An 18,334-nucleotide genomic window follows, 5' to 3' on the forward strand; every position below is an offset into this window, starting at 1 on the left:
AACATATAGCATGAACAATGAAGTGAATAATGTAGAAGCATGACCATAGATTTCCCCTGGCACTGCGGTAATGTGACGAAACAAGTAAAACATCAAGATCACAGTTTTAAATGCAAAGAATGTATGTATATGTGTATATCGCTGTCAATTCCGTAATTAGAATATCTCAACTGTCACAGAATTTTAATTTCAATCAGGAATATTGTTTTTATCGTCATCAACATACTTAGACTTCATCTATATATCTAGTGCGTACTAAGGGACAGACCATTATCTGTTGGGGGGTGGCTTACATTAGATGTGTGCACTTTTCAGGGATATATCCGTTATTTTCCTCCCACATTATGCCCCTTGGTCAATTTCGGCTTCAGTGTATATACCAGTCATCACATCCACTAGGAAAATATTATCGTTGACAGTATGTTGGTGTATATATTCCTTGCAGTTGTGTTCGCAGTCAGTCGTTATCCAATAAATCAATTTAATATTAAATGGGTAAAGAAAGATAAGACAAATCTAAACATGTCTCCTAAGTGTTTCGATTTGCTTCGTTGCGGTTGTTAGAAAGAATTAGCATCAAACGAAATTTAGAATATCCATAATCTGTATAAAAATATGGATATTTAATTCAGCAAGGTTGCTTCAGACAACAATATTTATATTAATCTTAATATTAATCATATGTTGCAGGAAATTTAATTCTATCCCTAACGAATATCCAGATATACTCTGAAACGACTGTAACAGTATGATCCGGGTTCGGGAATAAGATGTTTATTTATCACGTGACTAAATCTAACAAAAATCCTGCGCATTGAATTTGGTAATGGAGTTAAAAAAATGATGCAAACCGAGTTAAAAACTTGAGATAAGGAAAATAATTTTTCTCAAAGGAACGAGCCATAACATGCAACTTAAAGAGTAATCAACAAGAATTAATGAGTAGAAATTATAAATAAATATGAATGATTTATGGATCTATCACCTAGAATGGTCAATGTTTAGAAACTAAACTAAATGAACAGTATTGCATCTACCTTCAAGAGTTTCAAAGTATGAATTTACAAAATCATAAAGACGTCATGATTATTCATCAAAGGTGAATTAAGTATGGAATTCTTACTAATAAGGATACTAATTGATCCACAAGTAGGATGTGTACAAATACATAAGATTTCACTCAAATGTTGATACTGATAAATTAATAACTGTAACATACACATTGTGGGGTCCAGTTGACGACCACAAAGTATCTTCATTCCCAGCGTTCTGTCTGATGATGACGGAGCCACCACGCATGTCCCGCCCCTTCCAGTCTGCATAAGGATGCCACAAAAGCCATCTTTCATGGCTTAGTGTTGGTGCGTAAGCTTTGGTCTCTCAACACGAAATTACCATTATCCATCACGGACAGCAGCATCACACAGGTTATACAACATTCAACAACCCACCTTGAACAGCAACTCTGCATTCAAGCTACTAGCGCTACGGTTAAATTCGTACTACAAAATTCCAGACACACCCAGACGGCCAAAAGGCTCTACAGCTGCCAACAGTCAAACAGCTTCTACAGCTAAAAATTTCGATCTGTAAAGTGGGCAGCTTCCTGATAAAATAAGTGTTATGAAGATACTAAGTCGAGCCTATGAATATACTAAGTCGAACCTATGAAGATACCAAGTGGAGCCTATCAGTACAGCGTCTGTGGTGCAGTCCACAGATAGAGAGCTTACGTTTATCGGATTTCTCATTGCATATGATATACAGGCTGGTACGAAACTCTCAAGTTCACCATCTCCGAAAATTAAATGGACATCCCTCGCGCATTTTAACATAAAACCAAACCTTGAATACAAGTCACCAATTGTAGATATCCCACACTTCTGCAATCAGTTACGTTCAATGCCGCAGTTGTAATTATATGGCAACTAAATATTTCATCGCATCCAGGGAATATTATCTTAGTTATGTTTTTGTTCTACTGAATCAAAAGTAGTTTTCAATACATTCATTTGCCCTTTCTTGAAATTCTAAAAGTGACTACGAAGTTCTATGATATCTTACTGCATATACAAATTAGATATTTTTTTTTTTCATTTCATCATAAATGAAGAATAGCTTCCAAACTTCCCGTTTCTTTCGGACTGTTGTCAGTGGTTTGTACACATCCTGAAAAGTACGATATATACAATCATTTTAGAATTATATATCAATTAAAAATTTCGTAATTCTGGAGGGAAAATGTAAACTGGTTTAAAATATAGTGTTTAAAATTTGCTATGAGCTGAATAAAGCAGTTTTGTTCAACCTAAATTTAAAAACGATGATGAAAAATAGCAAGAGGCGCAATAGAAAAATAAAATTGTACGTCGGTTAGACTATTAACCAAACGAGATAAATACCCCGATTGCAATAATAATACCGTATAATTGAAATGACTATAGACACCCCATGCAATTGATGACTCCGGTGAATGCGGCTACCGTGAATCAAACGTTGGACAAAGGATTCAATTGCATATTATCCAGTCAAACTAATCACCTAGGCATGAATGTTAACTACTATACCACATATTATAGTTTGTGTTGCTGTTAGATAGGACCCCAGAAGTCAAATATTTAGTATGCGTTATGTAAAATATAATAAATATATAATTTCAAAACTTTATAAAATTCAACATTTCTCACGTACTTAAAATGGTCTGACAACTTTAATGATTTGTTTTTGTAACTTCTAAGTAGTTGGCGAATCATCCTCTGATTTTCCATGATGTCAATGCTTGGATATGCATACATTTTGAAAACATTTACCTGAATAATTCTCTTCGATATTCAAAGAAACTGCATGTATGGCCGTGGTTGGATTTTCTCGAAAATGCGAGATACCTTGCGGATCTTTGTTTCTGCACAGAGGGCAACTAGGTTCAACTTGTCGTTTGATCCAAAGTAAGATGCAGCTGCTGTGGAAGACTGCAAATTTTAAAACTCTTAATTAGCTAACAATATAAACAATTGTACTATGACAAAATTGTATAGTCTACGCTGAGCGATTAAAATCGAACATCTTAGCACGCCATTTAAAGATGGCACAGAAGGACATTCTTCGACAGCAGAGGCAATGTGTTTGCCATCTTGAAATATAAACTAAAATCATCTTATCGTGAACCTCGGATGAAAACTACTGAACCTTTTTCATATATGACCATAAACAACACGACTGTTTCCATATACGGAAATAAACAACTGGAAACCTTTCCATATAATAGCAAACTCGGCAATTCTAAATTGCACACATTCGGTTAAGGAAAGATAGAATATAAAGAAATAAGAAAGAACGGAAGAATTAAATAATCTTGAAATGACTAAAAACTTGGGGCGTGGTACTTACCATGTTTACATGGTAGCTCACTGAATTTCTTGACCCAGCTTCTGCCTTGTAGACATATTGAACACGTTTCATCTGACAGTGATATAATAATAATAATAATAATAATAACAATATCTAAGCATCTTACAGACCACAGACACATGTTGCAGAGGTTTACACGTTGGACAAAACTAAACTATGAATATACATAGATAAAATACGTAAGTCATAATCAAATTATGAGTTACTAATCCATTTTTCTTATCAGAGTAATGTGCATCAATGTAATTGTACTCTTTAAGTTTCTAACGGAAACAGCCCTTCAGAAACCTTTCTACCATTACAAGGCGACCTATATGTAAATCTTGGGGCCATTTCAAACGTTAAGTCGTCAAATTCTTTCATTATTGCAGAAATTAAAAACCAGAAGTTACATGAGCTGACCCTTAAAGTTAGGAGTATGATAATAGGGTTTTGTTTTTGTGTTACTGATCCAAGTCAAAGCCTTCAGAAACCTCAACCCCCATGACTTTGTCCTTAGAAAACACGAGCACGGATCGGAACCCAGACGCAAACCGGGGATTATAATCCGCACGCGTCTCGAAATAATGTTACCATGATGCACCTATTACAGATTATAGCCTTTGGGGAACACGATTTCAACCTAGACCAGTAGCCAAACAAAAGAGTTATTATCTTAGTATTAATGTCAATCACTGATTGCAAAATCAGAACATTGATGCATATGATCCAAAATCCTGAAAGCATAAATGCGCTTGGAAACATTTTTGTCTCTGCCTGTAAATCTAATGCAGGTTTTGGCTAGTTTCGGTTCTGTATCTGTGTTCGGAGTCACCGGTGGTTTTACTTTTCCGCCAGTACAATGTCAAACTCAGTCATCTAATTATTTATCCTCAGTAGTCATCGAATACACGTTGGTAATCATTACCCTCAGTAGCGATCGAATACACGTTGGTAATCATTACCCTCAGTAGCCATTGAATTTAGCTTGGCAATCATTTCTCATCAATAGCCATCGAATAAAGTTTGGTAATCATTTAATCTCAGTAGCCACTGAGTAAAGCTTAGTAATTATATTGAGACTTATTTTTGCCACCTCGATAAATTTTGAATACGCACGTATTAGCGAAAGCAGCCGTACCAAAATTGTTTATCAACATCGCAACACCGCTCCGGTGGCCTAGTGGTTAGAGCGTCCCCCTCAGATGTGGAAGGTATCGGGTTCGAACCCAGGCTGAGTTACAAAAGTTTCATAAAAATGGTACTAGCAGCTATTGGCGTTCAGCATTATGAGATTAGTGTTAGGAATGGTCGGCCTGGTGTCAGGATAATGTGAATCGGTTAGACATTATGCCATATATATGTGGCATGTTGCTTCAATGCTAGACATCACTATTAACTAACACATTGCAGACATCGTAGCGATATGACTCACATTGTTCAAGCTAAGTAAAAATCCAAACCAGACATATAATGGTTAATATTCATAAGCCTCCAATAAGAATTCAGAGTGGTTTGTCTGTAATAGGTTCAGCAGTTATGATTTCCGCCACAGCCTGTGGTGGATTGAGTGATTCCGAAAATAGAATCTACACCTAGAATAATGCGTTTATATTTCACCAGTTGCGCTGTTTTCTGGGTAATTTATGACGCAGCTGTTTTCCCTCTTCGATTATTTTCTCACATCGGTAAGTTTGAGGACATATTGTAGATCTTCTATTAGTAAAACCATCTCGAAGTATAATTGCTCTCCAGGTTGACACTTCATCGGCGCAACACACACAAGCATTTCTAACTAGTTATTATTTTTGACTGAAAAAACACTATTTAATAGTTACTGAAACGGCCTGTGATTATCACGTGAAATGAAATTACTGATGTTCCGCTATACATAATAAATTATGTTAAACTCGCTTTTGTTGCAACTGATGGACACAATGATGGCATTAAAGTATACTTTTAGTTAAACGATACCATCAATAAAGCACATTAGTATCATGCCAGATTACTTCGTTGGCGTTTCAATTTCCGTCTAACGTGAGCATTAGTGGCCGTTAAACTAACCTTCTGAAAGTTTCTATAAATATTGATATGTGAAGATGGAATCACTCAGGAAAACTCCTAGCACCTTTGTACGTTTGGGCGGTGTGTTACGGAAAGTGCAGATAAAAAAGAATCATGCTGAACAACAGCTGTTAAACACTTGTGTCTTCGATAAACATTTTCATCCGTAAACTGGCCTGTAAAGGGTATTCTTGCTTTGACAACGCGCGTAGGTATTACACCTCCGGCAGGATTTATTATTTTAGTAAACATCAGGTCGATGTCTACAGTTGTTTTGTCAAGGCCTCTAGGTGTAGGCACATGGTGGGTCTGTAATGATCTACAACGGTTAAAAGAAGATTTCTTAAACAGAGATTATCGCATGGAAGATACGCGGGCATGGGAGTAATCGATATTAGATCACCCGGGCCTTGTGCGAGGAAACCAAAACAATAGGTAACCGTGCGACGCTCGCACTGCTAATCCCAAGGCTTCATAACTGCCACTGATATTATCACAGGTCGTCACAGTTCAGATTAACATGAATCGCTTAGGTAGTTCTGACAATCTATAACACAATATAGTAACTGGTACTGTCGGGTCCTGCACACATAATTATTTGGTCCACAGATCTTAATATCGTCATGCTAACCAAGAACCGTTGTCAACGATGACAGTGTACTATCAACCTTGTATGTTAAAGATTCCATCGAGATGGCAGATATTAGTGTAGGGTCATGTTCATGAATGGAAAAATTAGAATCGCGTTTTGTCACCCATGTAATCCTTCGTCAGATCGCTTCTTTGATTCGATCAAGCTCGTAAGCGCATGTGGAAAGTCAGACAATTTTCCACGTGGTGTCAGAGTCAGACGGAAAGGCGAACGAGTTATTGCCGTTCAAGTCTCCGTTATTATGACAGATCCGATAAGCAAGTAATTACGCTAGTTCCATCTCGAGTGCGCGACCTGACCTACTAAGCAGTGATTATAGTAGAAAAGTCGCATACAATTCTGGTTTAGATGATGAGATTGTAATCATCGAGGTAACACTCCACGAAGAATCGCCTTAGAATTGACAATTGTTGATCTACGAATGATACTGATCTTATACATGATCGATGTCTGCCATAACGTCATGCACCAACGAGAGACATTTTCCTGGATCTATAATGTTGTTGGTAAGCAAATGCTGACAAGTCTATGAAGCCTCATTAATGATTTATTGTGCATTTCCCCCGATTGTCTCCAGCCGATCTGGAAGATCGTGAGGGCTTCTGTAACCACCAAGACCATCTTTCTTTGAAGTTCGCTCCGATGTTTCTGTCGGCATTTTTTATACAAATAAATGTTTGCTTTGGGTTCATGGCGGTGTGTAATTGCAATAATTGTCGATGTTGTCTTTCATCCTGGGCTGGGGGAAATCTTTCCATTGGAGATGTGGGTAAAGTATGGGCTTGGTGCCCGGGTCCATGTTCGTATTTGGGTTGCATATGTGTTCGTAAAATCAATACACTAATGATCAGTGTAATATTTCGTTCCTGTTTATACCTTAAATACCAGTTCAGGCCATTAAGGTCCATGTGTTTACGATGTGCCTTAGATGGCCTTTTCAACATGTAATATTTCTATTCGGTGGGTCTAATAACAGCAAAATACACGGGAGTCATTAAAATCCCATGGTGAGCTGGCTCAATAAAGTATTGAGCAGGATTTTTCATCTACGACTTGTATGTGCGTGATATTTGCGCTATCCTTTCTAACCTACTGGTCAAGTACCTGGCTGTTTTTTGTTATTACATCGTTCTCTGATATATCTTCTTGGATTATCCAATATAACTTACAAGCATCCAATAGTCTCCGTGTTTTGATATGTGTTTGAATATATTACAAATATATTCAGTGCCACGAAATGCCATTAACATTGACCGATTATCTCGCATTCGTATTACAGATTCACATAGACCACGTCTTTGATTCTTTGTCGACATGAGGAAAATGTTTTTGTAGGGTTACCTTGATGTTGAACATCGCATCATCGTACACGAAAAGATGAACCTGATTCAAATCAAAGTCGTCAATATAAACAGCTTCATCTAATGTGGAAAAAAGAAATGGCAGGTGATTGGCGTCTTGGCCACGACTGAAGCTCATCCATAAAATTCTGATTACATGATAACAAGGCTCATCATCCTACAACGATTCATTCAAGTACATGCAATTCCATGTTGACCATTTCACAATCAGATTAAAAACAACGTTAAAGTGCTGATATATATATATATATATATATATATATATATATATATATATATATATATATATATATATATATATATATATATATATATATATATATCATCCGTGAATTAAAATATCATTCATGAACTAAGAGAAGACATTGCAAAATCGATCATCCAAGTAGATATGAACGAAACGTTTATAATTGGAGGTAAACGAAAATCGATATAATTGTTGAAACAAACATAGATAAGTAAATCATTGCTTCCCAGATTACTTTGTCCACAATCTACTACGGTCTTTCCGTCCATTGGGGCCCCGAGTTGCCGTGTGGTCTAAAGCGCTCTACGTTACGGATCACTGCCATCTCACCTCTGTCTGCGTGGGTTCGAGTCTCGGATTCGCCTAATGTGGTTATGTGAGAAAGCTTGCCAGTAGCTTCTCGTGGTCTGTGGTTCTTTCCGGGTTTTCCGGGTTCTTCCTCCACCATTAATACTGGCCGCCATGTATAGCCTATCGTGTGCTGAAAAATGGCGTTAAACCCTAAAACAACAACCCGTCCATTGGACATGGTGGAGCTGCCCTAGAAAAGTGTCACCTTCGAGGAGGCTCAAGGTGATTAGCTGAACAAACGATGTGGCAAACTAAACTAACGAACGCCAAAAAATAATTTCTCGTGTTGGGTTTGTTCACCTGCTGATCTATTGTTTCTTCTGCATGATTGTGTACGTACGCGTATGCGCCCAGTAGATACAAAATATGCGCCCTAGACTTCTAAAGATTAAAATTTTGTAGATGCACTTAAAAGTATTACACGTGAACATCTAACATGGCTAAGGTCTGTAACGAGTGGATCCTGGCAAAAACTTATCCGAGGTGTAGCTGTGTTGCAAACAAAAAAAAAAAAACTATTAGGTGAAGGTGTGTGCTGGATATGCTAACATATATCGCGACAAGGCCAAAGTTCATCGAATTAACCGCACTCTTAAGAAACGATTATTCGGACATCAGTAGGCATAACAAGTATTGATGGGCACTCGGTCTCTGGTTCAGAGCACTAGCACTTGAGAGTGAAATCGAGAGTAGGTAAGACGGTAACTAACAGTCATACAATAATTAAATAATAAAATCCCACGAACGCTTGGTTTAAAGCCTACAAAGGCAAATTGATAAAAGTTGTTACTATTAGGTACGAACAACCTCCGCTAGATACACTAGGAAATAATTTAGATCGGTGTGAATCGATGAATTAGAGGGCGGACAAAGTCGTGCTCCTGCCTCTGTAGGGTCTGTAGATGTATTTACAATCTCTGACTGTATTTATTTGGCGAAGCAACCAAGGTGGTTCAACCCTGTACAGTGAAGCATACGGGTAGAGCATTTGTAAGGCGGAATTGCAAATCGTTCATACGGATATGGAACTCAGCCAAGGTTTATTTTAGTCATTCCATTCTCGAAAATCTACCGTTTAGTACCAAAGGGAGACATACTCACCTTGGTGCAACGATACACACCCATACGCTGTTTCCTTTCACAATATCTAATTTGCTCTGTTTTTAATCCACGTCGTTCGCGAAGACGTTATAAGTACATGTCATGCGCGTATCGGTGGCTTCCCATCGCGGATTCCATTTCAACATCAATATGCAAACACAGATCATGCGTTTCACACAGGACTTTACATTCAGATTTGGTCTAACCTTTGTGTGTTCATAGCCATTGGTGGAAATACCGTAGCATGAGAGCGACGAATGAAATACCTCGATCGGTGGTAATTGATTTGTGCCAGATTTTACCAGTCTCTAATAGATTCCGAATATAGCAAGGTAAGCATTCTAATATTAGCGGCGCAACCTTTTTGACGATTGTTTATAAAACGGTTATTTCCATACGCAAGGGACCTCTCCGGTGGCCTAGTGGTTACAGCGTCCGACTTGGATGCGGGAGGTCGTGGGTTCGATCCCCGGCCGAGTCATACCAAAGATTTACAAAAATCTTGCTCACGAATTTCCGAGTCAATCAACTACTACTGGCCCAGCCTAAACGTCATGCACTTTTCCATGTAGTTGGGAATTATTCTTATTAGTAACTAGGTAAGGCAGTAATAAAACAGCTGTAAGTTTTAGGTCTGCCTATTGTCAGAATTAATGAAGAATTATTAGGTACGGCAGTGATAAAACAGCCGTAAGTTTTAGGTCTGCATTTTTCAGAAATAATGAAGTCTTATTAGGTGAGGCAGTAATACCACAGCCTCAAGTTTTAGGTCTACCTATGGTCAGGATTAATGAAGTATTATTAGGTAAGGCAGTAATAAAACAGCCGTAAGCTTTAGGTCTGACTTTTTCAGAATTAATGAAGTCTTATTAGGTAAGGCAGTAATACCACACCCGCAAGTTTTAGGTCTACCTATGGTCAGGATTAATGAAGTATTATTAGGTAAGGCAGTAATACCACACCCGCAAGTTTTAGGTCTACCTATGGTCAGGATTAATGAAGTATTATTAGGTAAGGCAGTAATACCACAGCCGTAAATTTTAGGTCCACCTATTATCAGAATTAATGAAGTAAGTCTGCTGAGATGCACAAGATGTCTAAATCATCAGCTTTGCAATGCCAGCTAGCATGTCGTAAGAGCGAAGTAATATCCTTGATCTTTACTGCATATTGAGGACGCACTATACAGAGTAGCATGTTAACCCGCGAGCATGATACTGTAGCAAGTATCTGTCATATACTGTTCTGTGTTCTTTTGAGTGTTGTGGGAAGTGGATAGGTCGTAACATCATTTTATAAAAGTACATTATTTGTTTAATTACTTGATTTTCGTATCATCTGAACTAAACTGATGTAAAAAGCTGTATTTATTTATTTATTTATTTATTTATTTATTTATTTATTAGCATTCATTTCGTTTCTCAAATATTATTGCCGTACTGTTCTGACTGTGTTATGTTTCTGCCAGACTGGACTATAAGGCTAAATTAAAACTGTGATACAGACCTTCTCTTGGTTCGGACGTACAATAAGGTCTCAAAGTCCTGATGAATTGTTTCCTAAGGTCAGTGTTCATTTGCCCCGCAATGCAATTGTCATCTTGATTATCTCGTCTTTGGGGGAATACAAACTCCTTCAGCCATATGAAGCCTGACAACACGTACCTCTGTATAATGCAAAATACATGTGAAAATAAATGTGTTTGCAATATTTGTCAAACCCGTACGTGTAGAATCGTTAAAGAGCCTGTGGTAGTAGAAGCAGCAGTCATGTGACATGGAACTACAATTCGTACTAATACAATACCGAAATGCAGTGATGTGACATGGAAATACAATTCGTACTAATACAATACCGTAATGCAGTGCACAAAGTAGCACTCGGTTTTATGAGATTCGAAATAACTTTGATTATATATATGCAGAAACGGCGCGAATTTGTCAACAGTGGTTTCATTAAAATAAATTTTCTAGAATAATATTGTGGATCGTCACATTATTCAGAATGTATGAGCGTAGTATATAAAAGCGATACCCATGTTAATCAGAGTCATATTGATATGGTATGTCATATTACACACCGTCTGTCTTCGTTAATAAATGTACTTTAGTTAAGCGCAAGTAACTTTTTTTTGCTTCGTGACGTCATTAGTTATTTTTCCACAATGATATTTAGTAAAATAATAAAATAAAATCGAGACAAACAGTACATACATATAATTATATTGTTATAAACTGTTGTGTTTGTTTAACTATCCATCTTGTACTCAGATAAATATTTATTCATTTGGTACATTCAAATAAGAGGATATTATAATCCTGATTGTAAAAAGTGCATACCATTCAGTAATTATTATATGATAATGATAAATACTGATGTATTAGTATTATTAGATAAAGCTCAACCAAGTACTTTGTTGCGAGAGTATCTGTAATATTTCTCATGAATTTTAATAAATGTATGCAAATATTTCAAACCAATTTAATGCATTTAATACGATCAATGAAAGAAGACAATGGTAGCGGCTCATCAATCTGTACCACTAAGACGCATACAAATTAGTTACAGCGTCATGAGCTCTAAAAGTAATTCGAAATGCTAGAGTTACTACTATATTCAACCATTGGTATTCTGTTTCTTATCAGCTCACTATCTGTACTCCTTGTGCTATTGTACTACCTTGCACAATCATTAAATTACCTTGTTATCAATGTATAACATAGATGATAAAAACTTTTTTTTTTCGTTTTTTATTTTACCTCGAAAAATGCGGGGTTTTTATACGTTTTTTATTTTTGCTGGACAATATAAATTATATGGAGGAAACCTTATTGTGGTCAGATCAGTCAGATGGTGATAACGACATTAAGTGAGAAAAAAACTCAATGTTATCTGGACTACGGTTTAAAACTTTTGACATTTTTTCATATTTGTATCACTGAAACTTTAAAGCTGGTATGTAGCGTGTAAATAAGTAAAATATTGATTTCTGTGTTGCCTAAAAACTACTGGAACGTTTTGTTTTGTTTTTTTCGTTTTTTATTTATTGAGAAAAAATGCGTTTTCTTACGTTTTTATTTTAATTTTAACGTTTTTAACATCTATGAATTGTATAACATTGGCACAATCATTAAATTATCTTGTTATCAATGTATAATATAGTCGTATCTATGTTGATTCTCTTATTCTGTTTTAAATCAATTATCACCCATGCTTTTGTATCCTGTTGTTATAGATAGCGAGGAATATGCCATTGTTGGCGGCATTCAGTCCAGTGATTGTACATATTTCCAATTATCTGTATGGGCTCTTTAGAGCATATGTAATAGCAACACAGTGAAATACATGGCTTTAATTTTATCATCATCACTGATTTAGTAGAATATACAATTTCTTTCCCCGTTTAAAATGTCCCAGTAACCTACAGCACAACCTATTACGTGGAAGGATATATTATTGTTTACCACACATGCCCTATCTAGTGTTTGGGAAATATGAATATTTTTTCGTTTGATCTTCGATGGTAAAGAAGGCTTCCATTTGTGTAAGGCCGATATACAAAGTTGACGAAAAAACATCCAATTAGAGAAGATATAATTTTTACTTCAAATATTTAGACCTTGCTGATTTTGTTTCGAATTTGTCTAATATCGTTTTTGTCATGTAATTGCTACTCCTCTTTCCGAAGAATTATTGTTCATCTCATAGGTGTCTCAGTCTTCTGTAGTGTTGATGTCAGTATTTAACATTCCCCACCCCCCCGTAAAAGAGATTGTATTGTTTTGATGATGAAATTAAATGCTTCATGGTTTATCGCCTTGTCGAATATTGCCTTGAGATAGTTAATCGCATTGTCCAATATTGTGTTTACATGGTTTATCGCATTATCAAATATTGCCTTGACTTAGTTGATCGCATTGTCCAATATTACCTTTATATGGGTTATTGCATTGTAAACTATTGCCTTTACATCGTTTATGGCATTGTGAAATAGTGCCTTGACATAGTGTATCGCATTATCAAATATTGACTTACTGATAGCACCGTGAATACCGTTTAATTTACTTATTGTAAAGCTAAATATCTCTTTGTGTTGTTAGTCCTTAAGATGAAGTATTCTAATCTAAGTATTGGAAACAAATCCTAAGGAATTTGCCCAAATGCAGTAAAAACTTAAGAAAAAATAAGTCCGGCTTTTATTTGCACTTTCTCTTTTAGTACTTTTTGACCTCATGCTTTTTCCATGATTTTGACATCTAGCATTATATATATATATATATATATATATATATATATATATATATATATATATATATATATATATATATATATATATATATGTGTGTGTGTGTGTGTGTGTGTGTGTGTGTGTGTGTGTGCATCAAAGCGTTTTTATCAGGAGCATCCAAAGTATACCATATAATTCAATATAAAGAAATGTTTGCAGATTATCATTTATCTAAATGTTTCAAAACGGCTATATACTTTGAATACAATGTTTATATTTGTACTTCAACGATATACGTACCCGGTTTATCAATATAATTAGGGAATAAAGTACTGGGATGCCTACACCAGGTCCAGCACATCCAATCATGTTTCCATCTCTCCTGAAATGTCAATAATATTTTATTAAATTTCTCTCAACCTCACCCTTTGCCTAGTATATCAATCATAAAATATATTTCTTATATATTTAAGACCTTGAAATAATAAACCAGTCTCTGCTTAATCCTAGATGATATCATATTTTAGGTGAGTATAATAAATGAATAAAATAAATGTAACGGTTACGTTTTGTCAAATATTAGGAAGTCTTTTTTCCTGAAAGAAACCATTACATTTATCATAATAAAGACATAACGTGTAATAGTTATTTAATTTCGATTGTATTTACCGACCACCTTTTCCGATAGCAAAATGCAACTGAAGTCCAGTACAGACTAGTCGACAAACATCTGTAACTGCTAATCTCAACAGGTAATAATATCCCTTAATGTCAGTATACATTCCGGAGATCAGATGCAAACAGTGCTGCACAATGTCGCGTACAGTTGAGCTCTGGGGAATTATTTTTCACTTACCATTGCTTCAATACTCGTGGTTTTTTAAAATTCATTCTTTAAACACATTGTTTGGAAATTACTGTTCTAAAAAGGTAATACATTCTTACACTAAACTGAGGATCTCTCTAATATACATGTGGGGCGATGGAGACAGATATAGTTTTAGTAGTAATGTAATTAAGTTTGTTCGAATCACTTCCAAGTAGCTTGTTTTTGACATTTTATCATAATAAATATAGGTTATCACATAGTCGATACACTTTTCAAATAGTATGCTGAGTTTTATAGATTCGTTATGACATGTTAAATATCACTTTAAACAATTCTGTTTGGTCCACATAAGAGGATGAAATTCTTGCGCAGTATTCACGTTACTGTTTAGCTACTTTATTTATGTTTATTGTATTCATTTACTTATTAATTTTAGTTACTGATTTGATTTCATTTAACAATTAAGCACCTTTATTTCAGCACATACTAAGTATTTATAGAACTTTAGTGTATGACTTTTTCTAGTATTATTGCCATATATCTTGTATTAATTTGCATCTTTTGTGATATGTCATATATGTACATTGATTTATTTATTTGAAAACAAAATGTAGCATGATAATAGCGGTTTTGTACTTTTTCTTAATATATTTGTCAACCCCAATGTTATTGTCCAAATATCATGTTCACAGTCCCACGCGTGAACGTTACACACAGGTACCCATACAAGCGGAATGGCATGGGGTTGGGTATAATTCAACCGTGATCGGTATTCAACAAAACAGCCAATATCATAATATTACGTACACGGTTCAGAATGTCAACTATCACGGTTCACGACCACATGTTCTTACATGATTTACATCAATGCTTGCCTGAGCACAACCCTTGAACATGTGTGTAGCCTCAGTTTTCATCGAACTAATGAAACACATAAAGAGTGCATTGTTCAAGGCTGTTGATACATATTAATTTTATGATTGGAAATCATTCTGAACACCACGGGAATTTATTCGAAATGCTCTATGTATTTTGGACTTGTGATGGAAATAATATGACTATTTGGGATTTGATTCGGAATACTGTAAGTTCTCCTTAAATATTCATTGTATATTCGTAGGAAGTATATTATTTGTTGAACCTTAGTAATGTTGATGGTTTTCGCTCTTTTCTGTTACTTAGGTTAAAGGACGAAGAGTCGTAACAAACAATTCATTCTTCAAGTTAAGGGACTCGTGAAAAACACATGCCTCCGCATCCTTTGTGTTTTAAGCTAACGTGAAAGCGTCTTGATTTTGAAATAATATCCAATGGCTTATTATATACATATACATACATGGTCCCGTGTAATGGTTATCATACATAGACTTGCAACAAACGTTTTACGTGCGTGACTTATTTGCTAGCACTTCTGCCAGCCAATAATCGAAGTGGCTTGAAAAACTTGGGAGTATAGATTTGTTTTGATCTTTAATAATGGCAAGAAAAATATAAATTCTCTTTAAGATATTAACATGCCAACAAGCATCTTTTTATCAGAAACTAATTTTCCTTTGAAAAATGAATTGAAGGTACACACGCCCACATAATTTAAGGCAACAAACCTCCAGCATTTAGCATCTCCGTATACAAGAGCTAGTCCCTCTATACCACGAAATACGGGTGTTTGCAAATATTAATCGGTCCGCCAGCACTGTAAATATTGATGTTTTATAGCACAAAAAATTGCACTCATGTTCAAAATTTGTGTTGGTGGGACAAGGGACATCAAATATTCCGCCTGCTTAAAATACTGTTTCAAAACATCTTCTATCGATAACTTACACCACATCAGGACAGAATATTATTATGTTTGGTCTAAGGGGGTGGGGGCGTATAATATAGACTTCATATGTACTTTGTTTCACCTATAACAGTATTGGTAGCTGTCGTAATCATTCCTTTTTTGACTAATTATGAATCTAAGTATTTATCTGGTCAATTGTCTTAAAGCCAAAGCCCAAACACAACAGGCCGGTTTTGCCAACCCAATTAGGTCGTTTTGGTCCACCTTAGTAGCTGGTTGAAATGCTCCACTATACTCCAAGTAATTTAAAGTGTACAATAATTTTACAACTTCAGCTGCTAGGCCCCTGGTAATTTATTTTCATTTTTATTTCGGGTTAATCGATTAAAAACGTATTTTACGTATATTCATTTGATGTTTACGAATCAGCCATATGTAAGACAATTGAACAGGTCGCTCAGGATGTTAACATTCATCGGTTAGGGTGACCTGCAGGATGAACCCAGTAAAGGAGAAGGTTGTAGAAAGGTATTGTGGTTTTAAACAGTCGTTGTCTACCGCCTGAAACTTAGAGGATGACAAAACTCCGCGGCTTCGAATGTGTACGTATTGAGGATTAAACCAACGACGATTATTTGTTTTGTTCGATTGCTATGATAATGTTTTCATTTGCAACCTTTCACAATGTCATTCCAGAAAATGTTATCTTATAAACCTTGATCCCATTATATTCGTGTTTGTGAGGTAGCAATATTGCATGGCTGTTTTCTATATCATTTTGAACATACGCAATAGTTACGTTTGCAAGACCCAAGCGATAATGAAGTTTTGAAACGGTGTTTATACTTACAATTCAAATATGCAGATGGGAATTATACTTAGGACTGGTGTCAGAATACAGAGGATGCAAGCTCCAGCGGTAAATATTCGGATAAATCTTACGTTATTCACCATGATCTCTGAAATGGATATAGATTGCATGAGACCGGAATAAAAGACGCTCTCAAAACTAACGGCACATGCTACGAAAATGACCTACAATTATGGTTTTACTGATGGCATACTTATAACCGGTACACATCCATACAATATATGCATGGCATGGATACCACCGGTATACATCATGAATATTACTGGCAGAAATCCATACATTATAGGCATAGCGTGACTATCACCGGTATAAATCATGAATATTACTGGTATAAATCCATAAGTTATAGGCATAGCATGACTATCACCGGTCACAATCCAACCATCAGAAACATGGCATGGCCATTACTGGCATAAATCCATACGTTACTGGCATGGCATAGCTAAAACCGGTATAAATCTATAAGTTACAGGCATGACATGGCTAAAACCGGTATAAATCCATAAGATATAGGTATGGTGTGGCAATTACCGGTATAATCCTTATTTTTACCGATAGCACGGTTATTATATCCATTAATTATTAGAATAAAAGAGAAAAGACAACGTATGATCTTATGTTAATCTGATGAAATGCAATCAGCGACGGATAATGTGATCCTTGGACTGAAAATTCTGAAGCTTCAGGATAGCCATTGGTGTGTGTAAAATAAGATGAAGAGCCTGACATATATTGTAGCGAGCTTGAATATGCTTGTATTTTAATTTCAGGTAACGTTTCGCTATGTACGTAATTATTTGTGAAAAAAAGAAAAGAAATGAACACGAAATACTACACACGATTTCATAGATGAAGTCATGTATTAAATGCAGTCTTTCCAGCTTTGTTTTTCGTTTTAGACCAACATTTGCCCTACCAAGACTGACGAAGGCTCAGCTATATGTGACAAAAACATGAACGTAAAGGAAAACATCCATCACACACAATAACGCATATCACATACAAAACTTCCATACATGCACTGCGGGATAAGGCTCTTTTTCCTTCCTCTGCGATTAATTAATTAGGCCGCGGTGCGGGCATTACCCTTCGCGCATGCCATATGGCGAATGCGACGTACATTTATAACTCATTGCCATGACTCTAATTTCGCGTGTAGCTTGCGCGAAATTGGTAATAGAATCTATCCCATTTTAGATAACCGCTTATCAATTAAGATTGAGTACTCCCATGCGTGTTTGGGACGTTCCGGTTGACGTTTGGTGCCTCTGTTTAGGTCCATTCCTCCACTCCTTTCCGGGATATCAAAATACGAGTGTGTGGGCCGGTTCTCACTTGTCTGGAAATCAGGTGCCCCGAAAAGTGTGTGCGCACGGAACCGAGGTAATGTGATATGAGAATTACCCAATCAAACTCGACGTCTCACGCTGCAGTAGACAGGATCAGTGTTTGTTGGG

The 18,334-nt window shown here is 36.1% G+C and overlaps 2 long non-coding RNA genes across 2 annotated transcripts; both read right to left on the bottom strand.

Moving 5' to 3' along the window:
* Window positions 1-583: 583 nt before the first annotated feature.
* On the bottom strand, window positions 584-3,452 carry LOC149791243 (uncharacterized). The gene is made up of 3 exons (XR_016423326.1): window positions 3,388-3,452; window positions 2,811-2,969; window positions 584-2,169 (listed from the first exon to the last, which is right to left on the bottom strand). It is a non-coding gene; the product is annotated as an uncharacterized LOC149791243 (long non-coding RNA).
* A 7,223-nt stretch (window positions 3,453-10,675) lies between these two features.
* On the bottom strand, window positions 10,676-16,959 carry LOC149791244 (uncharacterized). The gene is made up of 3 exons (XR_016423163.1): window positions 16,857-16,959; window positions 13,692-13,773; window positions 10,676-10,829 (listed from the first exon to the last, which is right to left on the bottom strand). It is a non-coding gene; the product is annotated as an uncharacterized LOC149791244 (long non-coding RNA).
* Between the last annotated feature and the right edge of the window lie 1,375 nt (window positions 16,960-18,334).

Source organism: Sinohyriopsis cumingii, chromosome 9 (assembly GCF_028554795.1).
Source record: "Sinohyriopsis cumingii isolate HCF-2022 chromosome 9, ASM2855479v2, whole genome shotgun sequence".
Classification (NCBI taxonomy): Eukaryota; Metazoa; Mollusca; class Bivalvia; order Unionida; family Unionidae; genus Sinohyriopsis; species Sinohyriopsis cumingii.